Raw genomic sequence first — 22,163 nt, forward strand, 5'->3', positions numbered from 1 at the left:
TGTCCTCTTCTCAAGATCCCTCTGGTTTTTGCAAGGGCCACAGTGGTGAATTAAATGAATATCTGATATGGACCAACAGCTGTGCAACCTATAGATTCTCAAGGGTGACACTAATTTCTACCGTGTTCCTTGGGATGGAGTATTATTTTAGATTTTTTCTTGGCTGAATTTGGGGAACAGTGTTAGGAGCTTCCATGTGGGCTCCATTGCCCTTATCCCAAAGGCCAAGACGTCAGTGTGAGACTTGTACTAATTATTTAATATGTTATTCTCCATTATAATCTCAGAGGCTGGGGAAATAATTGCTATGGATCTGAAGAAATAGTGGATCCATCAAAAGCCAGGTGTTTCTCAGGATTCCATTTATTACCTGGCTCCCATAGGCCCCAATTCTAGCATCTATACGAAGAGAGAAAACACAACTGCGTAGTCGGCAGGATGGCCCCAATTCTAATAGAGGGACCATAATAGTGCTTCAACTTTCTGGGTATCATTGTCAACTGACTGTGTCTAACAGTGTTTGAAATGTTTGGCTAGTCCCCTACCCCCAGTACACAGTATTAGGGTAGCCAATTTACTGAGTAACCAGTTTACTGAGGACTTTTCCAACTTACAAAAAAAAAAAATGTCCCATGCGTCAAGAAGTACCTTAGTTCTGGGAAAACTAGGATATTGGTCACTCTCATGGTTACCCAAGTGAATGAATTTTGAGGAAGGAGTGAGGAAATCATTACTGAGTACATTTGCTGTGCTATTACAATTTATTTCCTATTAGGGACTTGGCCTCCTCTCCAGTCAATAAATTGTGGTTCTGAAAACTACCTCAGGTCCAGAAACTTGCAACTGCATTGTGAATATTTTTTTAATTTTAAATTTTTTTTATTATTGCAATTTTTTATTGTTTTTCAAGAAGTTTTCTGCTTCCCCCCACCCCTCCCCACCACCCTAACATGCATTGTGACTTTTAATAGGACAATTTCCCTTGACCTCCTGGTCATCCATTTTTTTAAATAGTTTATTTATTTATTTTTAGACAGAGAGGAAGGGAGGGAGAAAGAGAGGGAGAGAGAAACATCAATGCGTGGTTGCTGCTTGCATGTTCCCCACTGGAAACCCAGCCTACAACCCAGGCACAGGCCCTGACTGGGAATTGAACCAGTGACCCTCTGGTTCACAGGCTGGTGCTCAGTCCACTGAGCCACACCAGCCAGGACCATTCTTGAATCTTATAATAGTGCAAGCTGAGTGGGATACCCTTATTGGGTTCTCATCTGTTATGCCTCTAGTGACACTGTTTAATTAACCATCTCCCTCTCTTGCTTCAGGTCACCTGGCTGCTGCTGCTCTAACCCTGCCACTTATTACTATAATTTCATTCACCTGGATTTTGGCAATTAAGGGCCACCACCTGCCCTTTATTTAGGACCAGTTATCCTTGTGTAAATCCCTGAGCCTAGTAAAAAAAATATCCTCTCCTACTGTCAGCCCTGGGTTCCAGAACAGAGTCACCACTGAGCGTTTAATGATTCTGGTGCCTCTCAGCAGAGCATTGTTCATGGCTTTGGTAAAGGGTGTGTTTTAAAGGCTTTCCCATTGGACATAATTTGGTGAGGCTCCTGGCCTTAAAAAGTGTATTCATTACAGTATGCTGGCTTCCATAGCTTTTTAAATCCCTTGGTCTACTGTCCACTATGAAATTCTGGTATTTCACCTCCACTAAGCATTGGCCATTGTTTTTACATATCTCTAAGAGTCATCTTAGTAGTGAGTGTGCACCTTCATTTGGATGGTTCTCACCACCCATGTTCTCAACCAGATGTTAAATCCAGTATCACTAGAATGCTTCCAAGTCAACAAATCCTTCCCTGCCCAATCATATTTTCTGGTCCCCTTCATTAAAGACTCTCAGAATTCAGACCCACAGGTTCTCTTCCAGGATCTGCCAATACAAAACAATTAGGTCTTGCAGCTTCTTTAGGGCATTAGGCCTCATGAGCAATAGCATATGCCTGGCTGAGTTATGCTGTGACTTAAGTTAATTGTAGACCTGGTTGCCATAGCACAGGGTAAAGGCAGATCCTGAAGGGGGCACATGATTTGCAGGGAGAGGACTCTGTAGTACTGTCTTGAGGCCACTCAAGACTGGACAGGTTCACACAGGATTCCAGCAGATGGAAGAAAATTCAAGGGAGCCATTGAGATATTTAACATGCCTTTATTCTGGGGTGGGGAAATCCATGCACGCCACCAGCCACGTGTGGCACTGTGGGGAAGTCCCAACTCCTGTATATACTGAGTGCACAAAAAACCAGCAGGGTGCCAATATTGATCTTCAGGTTATACAGCAAAGCTTCATTCTACGCATGTGAGCCCAAACTCAAGGTTATATGAACACTGCTAAGATATATTTTTCTGGACATGTAGGTAAGGGAGACTGATTGACTCCATCTTCCCTACAAGTACCTTCAAGCAAAGGGGATGGGTGAGCTAGCCCTTAAGGAAGGTCAGCTCACTTCTGCATTTTCAGAGAGTTCAGAAGAGTCCAGGTGTTAAAATATTCAGGGTCCATCATCCTGATACTCCAAGGTTATAGGTTCAATCTCCAGTCAGGGCTCATACAAGAGTCAACCAATGAATGCATAAATAAGTGGAACAATAAGTTGATGTTTTCCTCCCCCAACTCTAAAGATCAACAAATAATGTTCAGGGCCATACACCCAGATGTTCTCTTCCCAAATATTAGGATCCCAATTTTCCCCCCTGCAGGCCCTGATCTCATTATAGCTAACCTGTCTCGATTAGGCATTTAATCTTAACTTGAGCATTATTCCTCTTTTAGCTCCTAGTCCTCGGCTTTCTCTGTCTTCCTACTGCAGGACAGGATTTTTATAAACTAACATGAAGGACTATTGGCTTGCTTTCTTATTGTTCAATTGCCCACACCTTTTTATGACCTTTTTCTAGAGTAGCATGATCCCCTTTGTCCTTATCGCTTACCCAGTACTTCTCAAAGTTCTGATACTTTACACCAGCTAATGCATACCCCCTTTCTCCAGCGGTATACCATAATAACTCACCAATGAGGAGAGTTTAATAATTTGACATAAACCTATGCCTGAGGATGCCTGTGGTTCACTTACCAATGACAAGGTTCTCATTGCCACCTGGGTTGAACGTGATCTATCTTCCAAACCCCAATTTATCACTTACTTTCTCAGACCCCTTCCATTACCAACAGATACAGGTTATTTCTTCCAGAGGCAGATGCTTAAATAGAAGTTGGTGTGGAAGCTATTTATTAAGCATTAACACCTGTACAAAGGAGGCGCCTGATCCTGTCTCTATCGAAATTTTGATGTTTTATCGTCTTCCCTCACCCTGGTCCCTTCCCTGGGAAAGAAAACCAAAAATTGGCAGGAGGAGAAGTAGAACTGGGTGTAGGCCATCCCGGGGAGGGTGTGCCTTTGGCCTAGGCAGTGCTCCATGAGTGGGGCAGACTGAAGAAGCTGACAGCTGTAGACCCTCCAAGTATTGATCACATGCCCATCAGCAGCTGAAGTCACAAGTGCTTCCTTGGCCAATCCCAACAATGCATCTTCTGTTTAAGTATAGATGGGGAATGTTATTGAATTAAAAACATTGAAGGGGTTATTGGTAAGAGAAAGGAGGAAAAAGAGTCTAAAATAATTCTTTTTATGGTAAACATTACTTGGATAAATGAACCAATATCTGGGTTTGTTGTCTGGACATTTGGGAGACCACACTTCCCAGCCCCATCATAGTCAGGTAGAGCTCTGTCACTAGCTCAGGTGAATGAAAGGAGAGGAAAAGTGAAGGTTGGCACTTGCAGCTGGACCCAGTGAGAAGCTCCTGCACCTCCCAGTCTCTCTTTCCCAGCCAAGGACTTGGCAAGCCACATGGTACAGCAGAAAAAGTGCTGAGCCTCCAGCAGCTCTAGGTAAGAACGGAAATGTAAGTTGTGAGCTCAGAAGAGATTTGGGCTGAAAATATAAATTTAGGGGTCATAGGCATGTTGACAGAAGCTATGTGAATAGATAATATCAACAGAGGAGTGAATATAAAGTAAATGGGGGACACTGGACAGATCTGAAGAGTTAACATTTAAAACTCAGGAGAAGATTCTAGCAAAGGAGTGATACATGTTTTAATTTGAGATGTAACAATGTTTAACTATTCTACCCTCTCTGTAACTCTTTTGAAAACTGAACAAAATTATTTCATTAGAATATAAAGTACTTGGGTGAAAGGACTTTGTCATCTTGTTCATTGTTCATATGCTCATCACACAGTCCTTGACTTATGTGGATGCTGTGCAATATCTGTTGAACTTCTGAATAAAGAAAATGTGGCCATAGAAGAGGGGGAGTTGTTTTAATGTGGTATTAGAAAAATAAAGAGAGAAAATGTAGTCAACTTGCAGGAATTGGTCAAGTAAGATCAAGACTGAAGAATGAATGCATGCATGACCTTAGCCAGGAGAGTTTTAGTGGAGTGCTGGGGGCAAACTCCAGATCGGATTCAGTTGAGGGGAGAATGCAGGTAAAGATACGGGAACAGGGAGCATACATAACATTAGAAGGGAGATTATGGGTGAGAAGGGGGATAAAAGTAGTTGGAAGGGGGTGCTTGTTTCAGGGATTTTTTTTTTAAACTGAGACTTGAACATGTTTAAATGTCATTGAAAAGCTGGTGTGTGTGATAATTGGTAATAACAGAAGGATCTGGAGCACTGCAGATATGGGCAGGCTGGAATCTCTGCTGGCAGGAGGTGGTGAAGCTGCAGTCTGTGTCAGTGGAGAGTGAGTAGAGAATAGAGGTCTTTGGGAAAGGATGAAAGGAACTTACTTTCTTCAGAGAAATGGAAAGTGAACTGAGTAGTGAAACATGACGGAAGTTCAGATAGTTTTAAGGTTCATTTAAGTTTGTTGGTTCTGTATGTGTACAATGTTACTAATCTGACTTATTTGGGGGATTTTTGGCTGTAAAAAGCAATCTATGCACAACCATAGAGAAGTTGGAGAGTTGAATTCATTTATGGTTGGAATTTTGATAGGCAATTTCAATGGAAGGAAAATGAACAAGAAAGTTTGGGGCCTCAACAGGAAGACATGAAAGAGATATTCAGTCTAAACTAGATCAGAAGAGAACATAGGAGAAGGCTGATGCATGGCAAAGTAAATGCGTAAACAAATCAGAGGACAAAGATTGGCCTTACAAGGGTACTTAGGCAGGCAAGCTGCCAAACAGGAAGTTGGATCTGAGAAAGTCACAGCTGAAGAGGAGATTTCAGAGGTGGGTCAGCCTCATAGATGTTAACATCCTTCTTGATAACAGGAGTTAGGGAGGAAAGAAAGGTGGTAAACCTGTTGCCAGAAGTCCTCAGGAAGGGAGTGCCTATAAAGTTACAGAGGAGGAGGTATAAAGGGAGAGGCACAAAGAAATGGTAAACCCCTCGAACTGGCATTTTATAAGAATGTTGGCAGCTGTGACCTGAAAATGGGAACAAGGTGTAGGAAGAAAACTGATCCCAACCCTCAATCCTGCCACAAGGGCAGTATGAGAAAATAGATATGTCTTTCTGTTAGGGTGCTGGGAAGTGGAGTCCTTAAAAGGAGAAACACAGGTTAAGGCAAGAGGAGAGGCAGGCAATGAAATATTTTATGAAAACATCACAGGGGTAGGAGCTCATAGGAGTGGAATCAGAAGTCCAGAGAAAAAATGTAGAAGAGGGGGTTGGGCAGAAAAGCAAGTTGTTACAGGAGAAGAAAATGCAAAATAGAATAGAGATAAGAATGAGAGGGAACAGGATGGGACTTGAGAAGTGAGCAAGGATGGGAGTTAGAGGCCGAGTGTTAAGAGCTTTAGTTCCTGCTCAGGTGGAGAGACCCACAGATGAATGTGAGTTTCAGCACTTTATACTCCTTACTCTCAATCAGTGGCAAGTTTATGAGGCTCAGTGGTATTGCATAGAGTTCTGCATTCTCTTAATTTTCCTTGATAGTCCCTTCATCAGAATAACAGTTTAAGAGCTTAAAGAATTTTTGGAGATCTTGCTTTCTTCACCTTTAGTAGAAGAATGAAGTTTAAAGGGTTTTAATGTCTCACCCAAAATGAGGAGCCAAAATTAGAGGGGGAAAAAAGTCCACATTTTCTAGCTCCTGGTCTTGTTACAGAACAAACAAGGGGGGCCTGGGATAATATACTATTATTGAAAGAAGCCTCCGGGTCCGTTATGTCCGCTGCCAGAGGAAAGATGTCTCTCAATGCCAGAGATTTGTGAAAAGGAAAGGAAGTGTTTATTTAATGCTATACAGACTTAAAGTAGTGACCTGTCTTCATCAAAAATCCTAAAGTCCCTTAAAACACCTACCACCAGACACAGTCCTTCCTTCCTTCCCCCTTTGCCCAGTCCAGAGTACCGTATCTCCTAAAGTTGCGAGGGTCCCCACTCTGGCAAAGGCATGTGGTCCTCTCTCCCCAGGCCACGGGAGTCCCCAGTCTGCCAGAGCCGAGTGGTTCTCCCTCTCAGGGCTGTGGGAGTCTCCACTCTGTCAAGGCCACGTGGTTCTCTCCCTCAGGGCCGCAGGAGTCTTCACTCTGCTAAAGCTGTGTGGTTCTCTCTCTCCAATGGCTGCTGCATCTCGGTTTAAATCCCCACGCCAATCTTCCTCTGCAGCCCCATTTCCGACTCCTCCTACACTTGGGCACACTTGCCCTCAATCTGCTGTCTTCTCCAGCTTTTCTGGTCGCCATCATGAGTCTGGGCAGGTGTGGCCCCATGTCCTGGAGCCAATCTTCTCCAAGCTCCCACTCAGGCACTGTAGCTCAGGGGACCTGCCCCCAGTCACGTCTTGGTGGGGAAGTTACTTCTATTCCCCTGGCTCATAGCCTGGCCACAGCTATTTAACATATCTAAGCGACCAGCCAAAGGCTATAGATATGTTAAACGACCACACTAGAGGTTAGCTGCGAGGCTGTTGCCATGCAAAACAGCTCTCAAAGGCCCTGCTCCATTTGTCCCTTCCCCCAACACACACCTGGGGAGTGGGGGTGGGGGAGAGGACATCCTAAAATCTCCTGGACACCTTAAATTCTGGACCCCATTTCCAATGCCTATTTGGGGTCCCCCCTTTTGGCTGCACCCTGTAACAGTCTGGTGGCCTCTTTATTTTCCCCTCTTTCTCTCTCTGAATCTCTCTATATTGATGGGGTATTATTGGGTTGGCCAAAAAGTCCGTTATGTTTTTTTCTGTGAAATAAAAGACATTTTTCATTTTCACCAATAACTTTATTGATTTGGATATTTTGAGTATGTCAACTATTTCCTGCTATTGGCTTCTAGTGGGTAGAGGCCAGAAATGCTGCTAAGACATCTTTCAATGCATAAGACAAGCCCCACAGTAGAGAATTATTTCACCAAGAAACTTTGCAAACTACTTTTGACATGTTTGTTCAGTCACAGCTCCTTCTCCATACATTGCACAAATCCCTTTTTTTTTTTTTTTTTGGCATCAGTTGAGTTTTTGTCTTTCTTGAAATAATGAAGCCTAATATGCCAAAAATGTTGCATATCTTCTTCCATCTTCAATGTCAAAAAGGCCCCATAAAAATTCACTGATTTTGAAAAGTTTTAAATGCACACTGATATGACAGCTGTCACAGTACAGTCTAACAAAATTGTTTCAAATAAGGTTAAAGACAACTAAGCAATACAGTTAGATAGCAGCTAGGAATGAGTGGCCGGAGGGGAAATAAAGGCAGGGCCCTTTCCATTACAATCTAACAAAGAACTTAATACAGGAGGCTAGAATCACAAAGAAAACATATCTCACCAATTAACTCAGCAGTCCTGAGCTCAGTTTGATAAGGTTGCCAGGTGTCCCGAGTATTACAAACAAAATAGCGCAGGAGGAGGGGTGAGTCCTGGAGACTGTGCTGAGAAAAGGGGCTTCTATGACAATGTCACCAAGACAAAGAGTCTTTACTAAGTTAGAAAAGAAGCTTTGTAGCTGTGCATTACTCCCAGGATTAGAAGGAGGAAAAGGAAAGGTGCCTCTAGAAGTCAGCTAAGGTATATAACCCCTGAAACCCAATAGTCAGTGTACTTAGATTAGCTAAGTACCCACTTGTAGCCTCTGCTCAAGTATATAAAACAAACATTAACAGCTTTATTTCCTCTATATGTGGGGCATTTGGACTAGCTGAGTGCCTTTTTGCAGTTTTGTGCTTATGTGTGTTTCATAAAGAAACTTGCTATTTCATTTCCAGTATAAGCGTCTTGGGAGCCAGACTAGAACCAGATGGGGGAAGGGGACTTCCTGACTCAGGTCTCCTGTTGGTAACACTACTAGAGCTACATTATGGAAAAAACTAATGAACTTTCAGGTCAACCCAATACAGTTACCCATTTTAAACGAATCTTTTTTTATTATAGCTAAAGAATATTTTCTGGAGATTACGAAGGCAGAATATTGTTCTTAACAGTAGCATTATATAAATACATTAACTTATATTTACAGAGTAAGGATTATACTAAACAAATACCTTTGTGAGTATAGCATCATGATTAATTTGTACATATATAATGTGTGTTGCTTGTACATATGGTAATAAATATTTTATTCAAAGAAGCCATTATAATGAAATATTCAGAGGTACATGTTGGCAGGAACATTTCCAAAAGCAATTAGAAGGTTAAAAACTGACAGAACTGCTTTTTTCTAAGTGATGACTGCTGCAAAACAAGTCCTGCTTCAGTTTTATGTTCTTTGAGGAGGATGACCATTTTTTTTTAGTTAAAATGTCATTATTATTGGGAATGTGACTGATCTCTCTGGGGCGGAGTGAGCATTTTTCAAGCTTGACTAGGAAACATTGATTCATAGAAAAGGCAATTTGGCATATGGCAAAGGCTTAAATCACTGGAGAGACTCTCATGTTTGAAAGAGGACTTCAGTGAGTAAATAAGTTGTACTGTTTTATGGCCATCTGTTTCATAATTGAAATTCATTTCCAAGATGTATGCTTGTCCAAATATTTGAAAGCCTGAGAGTGAGTACTGGAAGATGTAACAGTAAAGATCAAATTGTGTTTAGACACCACTTTAATATAGTAGTTATATACTAGCTAGAATATCACCTTCGTAGTACAAAGGAGAACGTAGCAAAGAAAATTAAATACTGTAAGTAGTTGCTTTCATTTGAAAAATGTCAGTAATGGCATAAAGGTATGTTTTAGTGATATTCCAATATCTGAATAAGTATCTGAAGTATTATTAGTATCTGAATAAGACAATCAATGTATACTGACAAAAATTCCTCTTTTCCAAAATATACCACCATATGAGTTATAACCTTAGGAGAAACATGGGCAAGCCAGAAGTAATAAAATAAGGGGTTTTTTGTTTAACTCTCCATAAACCAACCAAAATATAATTTTTGTTTTTAAAAGTTTCACATACTCATGTTACTGATAATTTAAAATAAAAACAATTTGTTTCTTACTTGCTTTTCTCATTATTATGGATAATTTAAAATGCTAAAATTATAAATGTTTATTACAGAAGAAAAATAGAATAAGATAGTAATGGTCATGCTTTCAATGCAAATCTTCATAAATTAGTTATTTTGAAGAAAAGTAAAAATGATTAGAATACCTTGATCCTGAGTATTTCAATTTTTTTAAAGATTTTATTTATTTATTTTTAGAGAGGGAAGGGAGGGAGAAAGAGAGAGAGAGAGAGAAACATCAATGTGCAGTTGCTGGGGGTCGTGGCCTGCAACCCAGCTATGTGGCCTGACTGGGAATCGAACCTGCAACACTTCAATTTTTTAATATAAATTATATAGTTACTTCAAAATAAAGTAATGACGCCATTGTACATGGAGCATAGAGTTTAAAAATTAACATGGTGCTAGGACTGATTTGTATTCTTCTGTATATAAGAAAACTTCTTTTAAAAAATATAATTTTAAAAAAATCCCAGTTTTCCATTTTACTATAGACTAGCCCTATAAGGGTTGTACACACACAAAAAAAGAATATGATACTGATCATTCTCAAAAGTAATATTATTAGCTGCCAATGGATTATTTTGACAATAGACAGTTTTAAAATACAGGGTTGTCAAAAGTAGGTTTACAGTTATAGTAAAATAAATAATACATGAATAAACTCTGTTTCATGTTCTCACAACTATAAACCTACCTTTGTATACCCCTACATGTCATTTTTATTGTAAACTGTGGAAAATTCACTCAAATTTCCTGAGTAATATGTACTTTATATGATGTATAAAGTGTTTTGAAATTAAATTTGAAAAATATCATAAGCACATGTATTTTCTATCTTTCTAAATGACTTTATTATATGAAAGGATGATATAAAAATGACAATATGGTTTCCTAGAAGCCAGAGAGTCCTACACTTGAATAAAAAATTATTACATAATTTAAGGGAAAAGAATGTTGTCTTGAGACCCAAAGAATATTTTAAAATGTCTTTAATGTTCTGTATGAAAATTTAGCTATATAATTTCTAATAGTTCTCCACACAATGCACTAAAGATTAACTTTTTTTATTTTTTTAGCTTTATTGAGGTATAATTGACAAATAAAGTTGTAAAATATTTAATGTGTATTTACATTGTGATGATGGATATACAAATACATTGTGAAATATTCCATCTATCTAGTGACATATATTTTATATATTATATATTTTGGGGTTCTGCTTTCTTAGTAAATTTTAATTATATAATAGTGTTAACAACTGCAGTCACCATAACATGTTATTCTTTAGGAGCCTCCATACTGGTTTCTGTAGCGGCACCAATTTACAACCCCACCAGTAGTGCACAAGGGTTCCCTTTCCTCCATAGCTCGCTCACATGTTTTATGTCTTGGCTTTTTGATACTAGCTGTTATAATAGGTGTAAGGTGATCTCCCATTGTGGTTCTGACTTGCATTTCCCTAATGATGAGTGAGGATAAGCACCTTCTCAGGTACCTGTTGGCCATCTCTATGTCTTCTTTGGAAAATGCCCATTCTTTTTGTTGGATTGTTTGGGGGGTTTTCTACTGAGTTGTGTGAGTTCTCTGTATATTAGTATATTAACCCCTTACAGATTTATGATTTACAAATATTTCCCGCCACCCCTTGGTTGCCTTTTAATTTTGTTGATTGTTTCCTTTGTTGTTCAAAAGTTTTTAGTTTGATATAGTCTCTTTTTTGCTTCTGTTGCCTCTGCTTTTGGTGTCACATCCAAAAAGAATAATTGCCAACACTAACATCAAGGAGCTTACCACCTATGTTTTCTTCTAGAAGTTTTATACTTTCAGGTTGTACATTTAAGTCTTTAAAATATTTTCAGTTGATTTTGTGTATATAGTGTAAGATAGCAGTTCACTTTCATTGTTTTGCAGGTACTGTCTCATTTTCCCAACACCATTATTTAAAACACTATTCTTCCCTTATGGTATATTCTTGGCTCCTTTGTCATAAATTAATTTGCTTTAGTTTATTTCTGGGCTCTCTATTCTGTTCTATTTATATCTGTGTCTGCTTTTATGCCAATGCCATACTGTTTTGATAGCCACTCATATAGCTTTGTAATAGTTTGAGAAAGAAAGTGTGATGTTGCCAGCTTTATTTTCTTTTCTCAAGATTGCTTTGGCTTCAGGGTCTTTTGTGGTTTTATACAAATTTTAGTATTGTTGTATTTCTATGAAAACTGCCATTGGAATTTTTTATGATAAAAATAAGATAAAATTTTATTAAACATATATTAGTAGGTATTACAGAAATAGCAATTATTCACACTGAGCATTTTAAAAGATTGTATTTTTTAAAGTAATAATTGAAACTCTGAGTCAATTTAGAAAGTACATTAAAGAACACACACAATTACATTTATTTTTCTATTGTTACAGAGATTTGATGAAATTAGTCTTGAAATTAAGTACCAAAATATTCTGTTGATATATGGTCAAATGATGATGTGTTTTTGACCTGGCTGAAAATATTATAAAATATTTTTGAGGTTTAATATTTTCCATTTGTAAAATAAATCAGGTGCTGAGATATAGTCAATATTTATCGATCTAACATAAACAGTGCACTGCACTAGATATTAGAAAGTAAAACAAAAAGCCATTTGTCTGTTAATGCTTTCAAGTAATAATTTTTATACTGAATTCAGACTTCAAAACCTTTTCATAGTTTTTGCCAATGTGTATAACACTTGTAATTTTCATAATTGTTTTGCAGTTTAAAAAAAAAACAGAAAAATAACTTTTAATACTCAATAAAAGAGAATCAGCAAATAGCTTTTAAATTGTGCTTTCTAAAGTTGTCCCTTTGTTTAGTAAGATTTTATAAAATGAAAGGGGACTATAAAAGAAGAAGCAGACTGAAGGAATAGTACTCAGGTATACGAATGTTAAGAAAGAGCACAGTTTGTTTGTTTGTTTGTTTGTTTGTTTGTTTTACAAGGTAATGTCATATTTCCTTCTTCCTTTCCTATCCTATGTCAAAAGTCACTGTAGTCCCTTGAAATAGAGAATCTTGAAGGTGGATGGATGATGCCCAAACAATGTTCTCTGGGCAGGGGCTAGGGAAGCAGCCATGGAACTCTGCAGCATTTCCAGAGAGAGTGAGTTGATGTCCATTAATCCCCCAATTAGTAAAATTTCAAGGACTGTTTGGAGGAGGTGCTGGGAAAATGTTGAGGGTCTGGGAAATCATTCCCTTAAAACTATCAAGATCTAAGAATTCTGGAAAGTCTTTAAGACCTACTATGAAAACCTAAGCTAACTTGTTTATCATCTAATGTATATTTCCTGTTTCTATAGCTTTGTAATATGGTTTGAAATAAGTGTGATGCCTCCAACTTTGTTCTTCTTTCTCAAGAGTACTTTGGCTATTCATGGTCTTTTGTCGTTGCATGTAAGGCTTAGAATTGTTTGTTCTATTTCAGTGAAAAATGTCATTGGAATTTTGACAGGGATTGAATTGAATCTGTAGAAAGCTTTGTGTAGCACAGACATTTTAACAATATTCTTCCTGTCCCCGAGGACATTTATTTCATTTATTTGTGTCTTCAATTTCTTTCATCAATGTCTTATAGTTTTTAATATACAAGTCTTTTACCTCCTTGGTTAATTTTATTCATAGGTATTTTATTCTTTTTTCTTATGCCATTGTAAATGGAATTTTTCTCTTAATTTCTTTGAGAGATCATTATTAATTTATAGAAACACAATGGTTTTTTGTATATTGATTTTGTATCCTGTAATTTTACTGAATTTATAATTTATTTACTAGTTCTAATAATATTTTGGAGTCTCTAGGGTTTTTATAAATATCATGTCACCTGCAAATTATTATAGTTTTACTTCTTCCTTTCCAATTTGGATGTCTTTTACTTCTTTGTCTTACCTTATTGTCCTGGCCAGTACTTGCAATATCATTGAATAAAAGTAGTGAGAGTGGGCAGTCTTGTCTTGTTCCTGATATGAGAAGAAAAGCTTGCAGCTTTGCACAATTAAATGTGATGTTAGCTGTGGGTTTGTCATATATGGCCTTTATTATGTTGAGGTGGTTGCCCTTATATCCACTTTGTTGAGAATTTTTATCATAAATGCATGTTGTATCTTGTCAAATGCTTTTTGGCAACTATTGAGATGATATGATTTTTCTCCTTCATTTTGTTAATGTGGTGTATCATGCTAGATGATTTGCAAAAGTTGAACCATACTTGCATCCCTGTAAAAAACTCAACTTGTTCCTGATATATAATCCTTTTTAAGGTATTGTTGTGTTTGTTTTGCTAGTATTTTTTGGAGGATTTTTGCATCTATGTTCATCAGCAATATTGGCCTGTATCTTACTTTTATTTTGTTTTCCTTGCCTAGATTTGATGTCAGTGTAAAGGTGGCCTTATAAAATGGGTTAGAAAGTATCTCATCCTCTGTAGTATTTTGGAAGAGTTCAAAAGGATAGGTACTAAATCTTCTTTGAATATTTGGTAGGATTCACCAGAAGCTTCCTGGCCCTGGACTTTTACTTAGGGGGAGGTTCTTGATCACTGTTTCAGTTTCCTTGATAGTGATTATTAGTCTTTTTGGATTTTCTAATTTTTCATGACTCAGCTTAGAAAGTTGTGTGATTTTTGTCCATTTCTTCTAGGTTGTCCAATTTGATAGCTAAAAGTTTATTGATATTGTTTATTTTTTCAAAGGACCAGCTCTTCATTTTATTAATCTTTTCCATTGTCCTTTTATTCTCTGTTTTATTTATTTCTGCTATAATTTTTATTTTTCTCTTCCTTTACTGAGTATTGGCTTCATTTATTCTTATTTTTCCTACTTCCTTAAGGTACAATGTTAGATTGTTTATCTGAGATTTTTCTTGTTTCTTGAAGTACACCTGTATTGGTTTAACTCCTCTCTTAGTACTGCTTTTGCTTTATTCAAACATTTTTGTATGTCAAAATTTTATTTTCATTTGTGTGTATCTTTTGATTTCTTCACTTCATCCATTGCTTATCAGCATGTTGTTTAAGTTCTACTTATTTGTGATTTTTTTTCAGTTTACTTCTTCTAGTTGATTTCTACTTTCTTACGGTTGTGGTAAAAAATGATGCTTGACATGATTTCTATCTTGTTAAATTTATTAAGACTTATTTTTGTCTATCTTTGATCATGTTTCATGTGCCCTTAAAAGAATGTTTATTCTGTTACTGGAAAGTTCTGGAAATATCTATTAAGCTCAAGTGACTTAAAGTGACAACCTTAAAGTGACAACTTAATGTGTCACTTAAGGTTGATGCTTTCTTGTTGACTTTCTGTTTGAATGATCTATCCATTGGTATCAGTGGGGTTGTAAAAGCTCCTACTATTGTCTGTTTCTGTCTTTTTTAATCTCTAGTACTGTTAATAATTGCTATATATATTTTGGCACTCCATATGTTATATTTTCTTTTTTATAAATCTTTTTTAAATTGACTTTATTGGGGTAAGATTGATTAATAAAATTATATAGGTTTCAGGTGTACAACTCTATAATATTTCTCCTGTATATTGTATTGCATGTTCACCACCTAAACTCAGGTCTCCTTCCATTACCATTTACTCCTATATTACATTCTTCTACCTCCCCTCACCTTCCTTTCCCTCAGGTAATCACTATACTGTTCCCTGTCTTTATAGCTTGTTTGTTTTGATTAATCCCCCCATCTTTTTCACCCAGCCTCCCCTAATCCCCTCTCCATGACAGCTATCAGTCCGCTCTCTGTGTCCACCTGTTTCTATTTTGTCAGTTGCTTTTGTTCATTAGATTTCACATATAAGTGAAATCATATAGTGCTTGTCCTTCTCTGACTAGCTTATTTCATTTAGCATAATACTCTCCCAATCAATACAGTCCTAAAGGGTAAGATTTTCTTTCCTTTTTTTTTTTTTTTTTACAGTGGAGTAATATTCCATTGTGTAAATGTATGGCAGCTTTTTCCACTCATTTATGGATGGACACTGGGACTGCTTCCAAATCTTGGCTGTTGTAAACAATGCCACAATGAACATAGGGGTACATATATTCTTTTGAATTAGTGTTTCAAGTTTCTTCAGATATATTCCCAGAAGTGGAATCACTGGGTCATAAGGCAGCCCCATTTTTAATTTTTGAGGTAACTCCATACTGCTTTCTACAGTGGCTGACCGATCAGCATTTCTACCCACAGTGCCTGAGGGTTTCCTTTTCTCCACATTGTTACCAGCATTTGTTATTTGTTGATTTATTGATAAGAGCCATTCTGACATCTGTGAGGTGATACCTCAGTGTGGTTTCCATTTACATTTCTCTGATTATTAGTGATGCTGAGCATAATTTTATATGTCTATTGATTATCTGTATGTCCTCTTTGGAGAAGTGTCTACTCAGGGCCTTTGCTCATTTTTTAACTGCATTGTTTGATTTTGGTGTTGAGTTTTATAAGTTCTTTATAACTTTTGGATATTAACCCCTTGCCAGACATATCATTAGTGAATATATTCTCCCATTCAGTGAGTTGTCTTTTAATTTTGTGGATGGTTTTCTTTTCTGTGCAAGAACTTTTTAGTTTGATGTAGTCCCATGTGTTGATTTATTTTCTTTTATTTCTCTTGCTCAAGAAGATATATCAGGAAAAAATATTACTAAGAGAAATGTCTGAGATTTTACTGCCTATGTTTTCTTAAAAAATTTTTATAGTTTTGAGTCTAACATTTAAGTCTTTAATCCATTTTTTGAGTTTATTCTTGTGTGTGGTTTAAGAAAATAGTCTAACCCTGGCTGGTGTAGCTCAGTGGATTGAGCGAGGGCTGCGAACCAAAGCATCACAGGTTCGATTCCCAGTCAGGGCACATGCCTGGGTTGCAGGCCACAGCCCCCAGCAACTGCACATTGATGTTTCTCTCTCTCTCTCTTTCTCCATCCCTTCCCTCTCTAAAAAATAAATAAATAAAATAAAAAAAAGAAGATAGTCTAGTTACATGTTTTTGCAGATACCTGTCTGATTTTTCAACACTACTTATTGAATAGACGGTCATTACACCATGGTATGCTCTTGCTTCCTTTGTCTAATATGAATTGACCATACAGGTATCGGGGTTTTTGTGGGCTCTCTATTCTGTTCCATGGATCTGAATGCCTCTTTTTATGCAAGTACCATGCTGTTATGATTACTATGTCTTTGTAGCATAGTTTGATATCAGGTAGCATGAATCCTCCAACTTTGTTCTTCTTTCTTACTTTGCTGTTGTATTTGGGGTCTTTTGCAGTTACATATAAGTTTTTGCAATATTTGTTCTTCTGTGAAATACACCTTTGATATCTTGATAAGACTTGAATTGAATCTATAGATTGCTTTGGATAATATAAACATTTTAATGATGTTAATTATTTTTATCCATGAACACAGTATATGCTTCCACTTATTAGTATTTTCTTTTATTTCTTTTTTTAGTGTCTTAATCCTTGGTTAAATTTATTCCTCAGTATTTTATATTTTTTGATGCAATTGTATATTGCATTGTTTTCTTAGTTTCCCTTTCTGATAGTTCATTATTGGCATATAAAAATACAACTGATTTCTGGATATTTATATTTTTATCTTGCTACTTTACTGAATTTATCAGTTCTAGTAGCATTTTTGTGGAATATTTAGGGTTCTCTATATACAGTGTCATGTAATTGGCAAATAAAGACAGTTTTACATCCTCCTTTCCAATGTGGATGCCTTTTGTTTCTTGTCTAATTGACGTGGCTAGGACTTCCAGTTCTATGTTGAATAAGAGTGGTAAAAGCAGACATCCTTGTCTTGTTGCTGATCTTAAGGGAAATGCTTGTAAAGCCATCTGGTCCTGGACTTTTATTTGTTGGGAATTTTTTTATTACTGCTACAATTTCACTCATTGTAATCTATCTATTCAGATTCTCTGATTCTTCTTGATTCAGTTTTAGAAGATTATATGTTTCTAGCAATTTATCCAATTTGTCTAGATTGTCCCATGTAGTTCTTCATGATATTTTTCTTACAGTCCTTTGTATTTCTTTGATATCCATAGTCACTTCTTTTTTATTTCTGATTGTATTTATTTGGTCCTCTCTTTTTCTTGATGAATCTGGTTAAATGTTTGTCAATCTTGTTTATATTTCCAAAGAAACAGCTCTTGGTTTCATTGATCTTTTGCATTGTTTTTTTTTAGACTCTATTTTGTTTATTTATGATCTGATCTTTATTATCTCCTTTCTTCTTCTGTTCTTTTTTATGTCTTTTTGATTGAAAGTCCCATTTATTATTTTAAAATGTTCATTTTATTATAACAAATCTTTTTCTCTTGGTACCTTTTTTGACTTGAAGCATATTTTATCTAAATATGGCTATACCTATCTTTCACTGGATACCATTTGCTTGAAGTATCATCCTATACTCCTTCACTTAAGCCTATGTTTGTTTTTGGAGCTGAGATGGGTCTCAGGAAGGCAACAGTTGGTTGTGTCTTCTTTACTCATCCATCCTGCTACTCTGTGCCTTTTGATTGGTGAACTCAGTCCATTTATATTTAGAGGCATTATTGATATACAATAATTTAATACTGCCATTTTAACTTTTGTTTTCTGATTGCTGTGTATCACCATAGATTCTTTACCCCTGTCTATCTGTCTGTTATTTTAATTTGGTGGTTTTCTATTATATTTTTCTCCCTTTCTTTTTTTAAAAATATTTTGCTTCTCAGCTCTAAATTTCTGTTTGTGATTGTAACGTTAGATTTGTATAAAATGTCTCAGATAAATTACTTTTTTCTTTTGATAACATCAAATCTTCATTTGCCTATCCATGTTCCATGCTTTACATCTCTCCTTTTATGTTTTTGTTATCACAAGTTATTCCTTTTTATGTTGTTTGTTACCAAATTGAAGTAGCTTAGTTATTTTTAATGCTTTTTCTCTTGAAAAGCCTTTTGAAAGTTTTGTGTTCTTGTGTCCTTTTGTTTCAGACAGAATAGCTCCTTTTAACATTTTTAGTAATGCAAGTCTAATGGCGATAAATTCCCTCAGCTTTGTGTTTGTGAAAGCCTTTATTTCTCCTTCAGATATAAAGAATAACTTTGCTGGACATACTATTTTGGGCTAGTGGTTTCTGTCTTTCAATATTTTGCATATATCATTCCACCCTCTCCTGGACTGTGGCATTTCTCTTTATATAGCTGATAAAAACCTTACAAGTTACTATCTTTTAGTAGGTTACTGTCTTTTTTCTCTGGCTGCCTTGGGAATTTTCTTTATTATTAATTTTTGACATTTTTAATGTATCTTGGAGAAGGCCTTTTTGCATTAAGATAATTAAGTGTTCTATTGGCTTCTTGTACTTGAATGTCTAGTTCCTTCCCTAGGTTAGGTAAGTTTCACTGATTATTTCTTTAAGTAGGTTCTCTGTTCCCTTCTCCCTCTCTTCTCCTTAGGGGATACCATTGTACTTATATTGTTCTTTCTAATGGAGGCAAATAATTCTTGTAGAATTTTCATTTTCTAAAAGTCTTAGTTCCCTCTCCTCTTCCACCTAAATTATTTCTACATTTCTGTATTTGAGCTCACTAATTCTCTCTTCACATGGTCTTCTCCATTTCTAGTCCTTTCTAATGCAGTCTCTGTCTTATTTATTGAGTTCTTCAGCTCAAGAATTTCCATTTAGTTCTCTTTTATAGTTTCAATCTCTTTTGTAAAATGCTCCTTTTGTCATTAATTTTATTCCTGAGTTCATTGAGCTGCCTTTCTGTATTGTCCTGTAGCTCGTTGAGTTTCTTCCTGGTTGTTATTGTCAAGCCTCTATTATTTAGATCACATTCCTTCATGACTTTGAGTTTGGTTTTGGAGAATTGTCATTTTCTTTCAGTGTTACCATTGTTACCTTGGTTGTTCATGGTTCTTGATGGTTTGTACCACTGCTGGCACATTTGAAGTAATGAACACCTTTCTTTAATGTAATGTTTTAATTTTAACAATTCAGCAAGTTGATAATTAGCATTATTTCTTCCCAGAGATGGTGTTATTGCCCAAGATTTTGTTTTCACTTACTACTGCACTACTTGTTCCTCTGATGTCACGGTGGAGAGGTGTTAATGCATGGGAGCCACACCCTCAATCCTGCATCACTACTGCATTTACTGGGACCATGGGCTTAGCCATGGCAGCCAGAGAGCTGCATCTGCGGGCACTATCCCTGTTCATTGGTCCCATCCTGCCTCCCTACACATTCCAGTACACCTACCTTCAGATGTACCAGTGTATGGATGTCTCAGGCATCCTAGTGTGTTCACCAGGGAAACCTTTGTTGGGTTATAGATATCTGACTAGATGTAGATTTAGTGGGAGATACAAGGGATTTTCTCACTATGCCATGATGCTCCCAGATATGTACATTTTGAAGCCTTTACTTTGGGCTTTCAAGAAAGTGTTAATTTCAAGAAGTAAGTTAAAAACTACAAAAACAATTTAAATTTGATACAACTGTTCAGAAAAGCAATTAACTACTTATTATGCTATTGAATCTCTGTTCCAAGGGACAGGGAGGGTCCTCATCCTCATAAGCTTATCTACTAGGGAAGGGAGTTAAGAAGGCAACCTAGATCATTTCAGATAGTGAGAATAAATAGAAAAAATAAGATCAGGATAATATGATAGGAAGCACCAAGGGATCGGAGGTCAGAAGCCAACTTAGATGGGGTAAAAGAAGGTCTCAAGAATCCAGCAGCAACCTGAATAACAATGATCAGAACCAGGAAGGACCATTCCAAAGAGGTAAAGGCAAATGTAACATGCCAAGGCTGGGAACACCCTAAAAGTGTGAAAGAATTTTTTTAAGTGTGCCTAGGATATATTGTTCCAATGTGGGGAACAGTGGTAGGAACCTACTTACATTAGAGAGATATTAGATTTCCAGGTCTAGTTCATCATCAAAATCACCTGTAGCTTCTAATAAACACATTTTTGTGGGCCCACCTACTCAGAATATCTGGAAGCAGGACCCAAAACATTAAAAAAAAATTCCTTACGTGGCACAGCTACCAAGTTTGAAGAGGACTGACAAAACCCTAAAGGCTGGGGAGATGGAATAAAATGTGTTTACCTTAAAAATAAAAAGCCAGAGTGAGGCAACAAGCATTTATCTGAGATCAAAGAATAGCTATTTGGAAAATGCTGATTTAGGCAACAACCCAAATAATGTTCTGATCTTGGGGTAAAGGCAAGGGTGTTTTATGAGAAAGGGAAGGAAAATAATTACCTGAATAGAAGGAAAGAATTTCTATAGGTGCTAATAAACTAAGGAAGACATTTCTATGGGTACAATAAGTTATTCTTTAGTCATACACACCAGTGCTAATTCTAAAGAATGTCCTTAATTTTAGGCCTGTAGACAGAATGTCTGCTTTCCTGTTAGTTTTACAAACTGGCGTTTGGAAGACAATGCTGCTCTGGCCCAGTCCAGAGCTGATTTTGCCCAGTTCAAACATTCCAAGGATTCAAGGAGTAAGATGTTCAATAAGGTTCCTCTGGAATGGAACCTCATTGGTTCCAGTCAGGCTGCCCTGACTTCATTTTAAAATGGCTTCACTTGCCAACTCTTTGCAGATGATATGCATGAAAATATTATCTATAAACATAAGGTAACTCCATTACCTTGTTTAGAAAAGTGTTTTTCTGCTGCAGACTGCATAAAACATTCTCTAGGTGTAATCTAGACTACATTAAAATGGAATAACAATCTCTGAATTAAAAAGGCAAGAGAGAAAGAATTCAAATTACTGAGAGAAAGAAAGAATAAAGTGGACTGAAACTAAGGAAATTTGATTCCTGTCAGATTTTGGCTTCTCATTGTCTTTGTGGCCTGGGATGAGCCACTGACACTCTCTAACCTACATTTCTTTGTAAATAAAAGGATCTCTCCATTTTCTTCCAGTCCTTAAACTCTAGGCTTCTGTGCTAATGGGTTTATTTACTCCCACCTTACCTGAGAGCATCACTACACCATCTGCCCCAATGCATTCTCCTCGTGTGCACTGGCACAGGGCAGCAAACTGATCGTGCAAAGAGGTGTTTGTGTCCCCTTGCTGCAGACACTCTCAAACTTCACCAGTGACCCTGTTGTCCCCGGATCCAAGCTTCTGGGAGGTGCCAGTACCATTACAGGAGGTGAAGTGAGGGGGTAGCTCTCTTCATAAATATACCTCCTGCATAGGGATGGCACTTCTGTTTCCTGGTCCTCATCTTGCACAATGAAGTGGAGGGAGGTTGCGTGGAGGTTTGCACCAATCCTGCTGAAAGGGCAGCTCCTCCCAGCAAACACTCTTCAAAGAGATTGTTGGCCTAATAACTGAGAATTTTCTGGACTTAAAACACATGCTTTTGTGTTTTTTGTTTGTGTTTTTTGATGGACTTGAGTCTTCAGGCTAACAGGAAAGCTCCTACTTAAATCTCAGTCTGTCCTCTTACATGTTTTAGAATACATTCAAAATATCAGTGAAGAGATCAAGAAGAAAATCGGTTTTCTGGAAATTATTTTTTCTGAAGGGAAAGATAATTACTTTGAAATTGCATGACTTACA

The sequence above is a fragment of the Phyllostomus hastatus genome, unplaced genomic scaffold, assembly GCF_019186645.2.
Source record: "Phyllostomus hastatus isolate PE091 unplaced genomic scaffold, TTU_PhHast_1.1 phas_contig_1, whole genome shotgun sequence".
Lineage (NCBI taxonomy): Eukaryota > Metazoa > Chordata > Mammalia > Chiroptera > Phyllostomidae > Phyllostomus > Phyllostomus hastatus.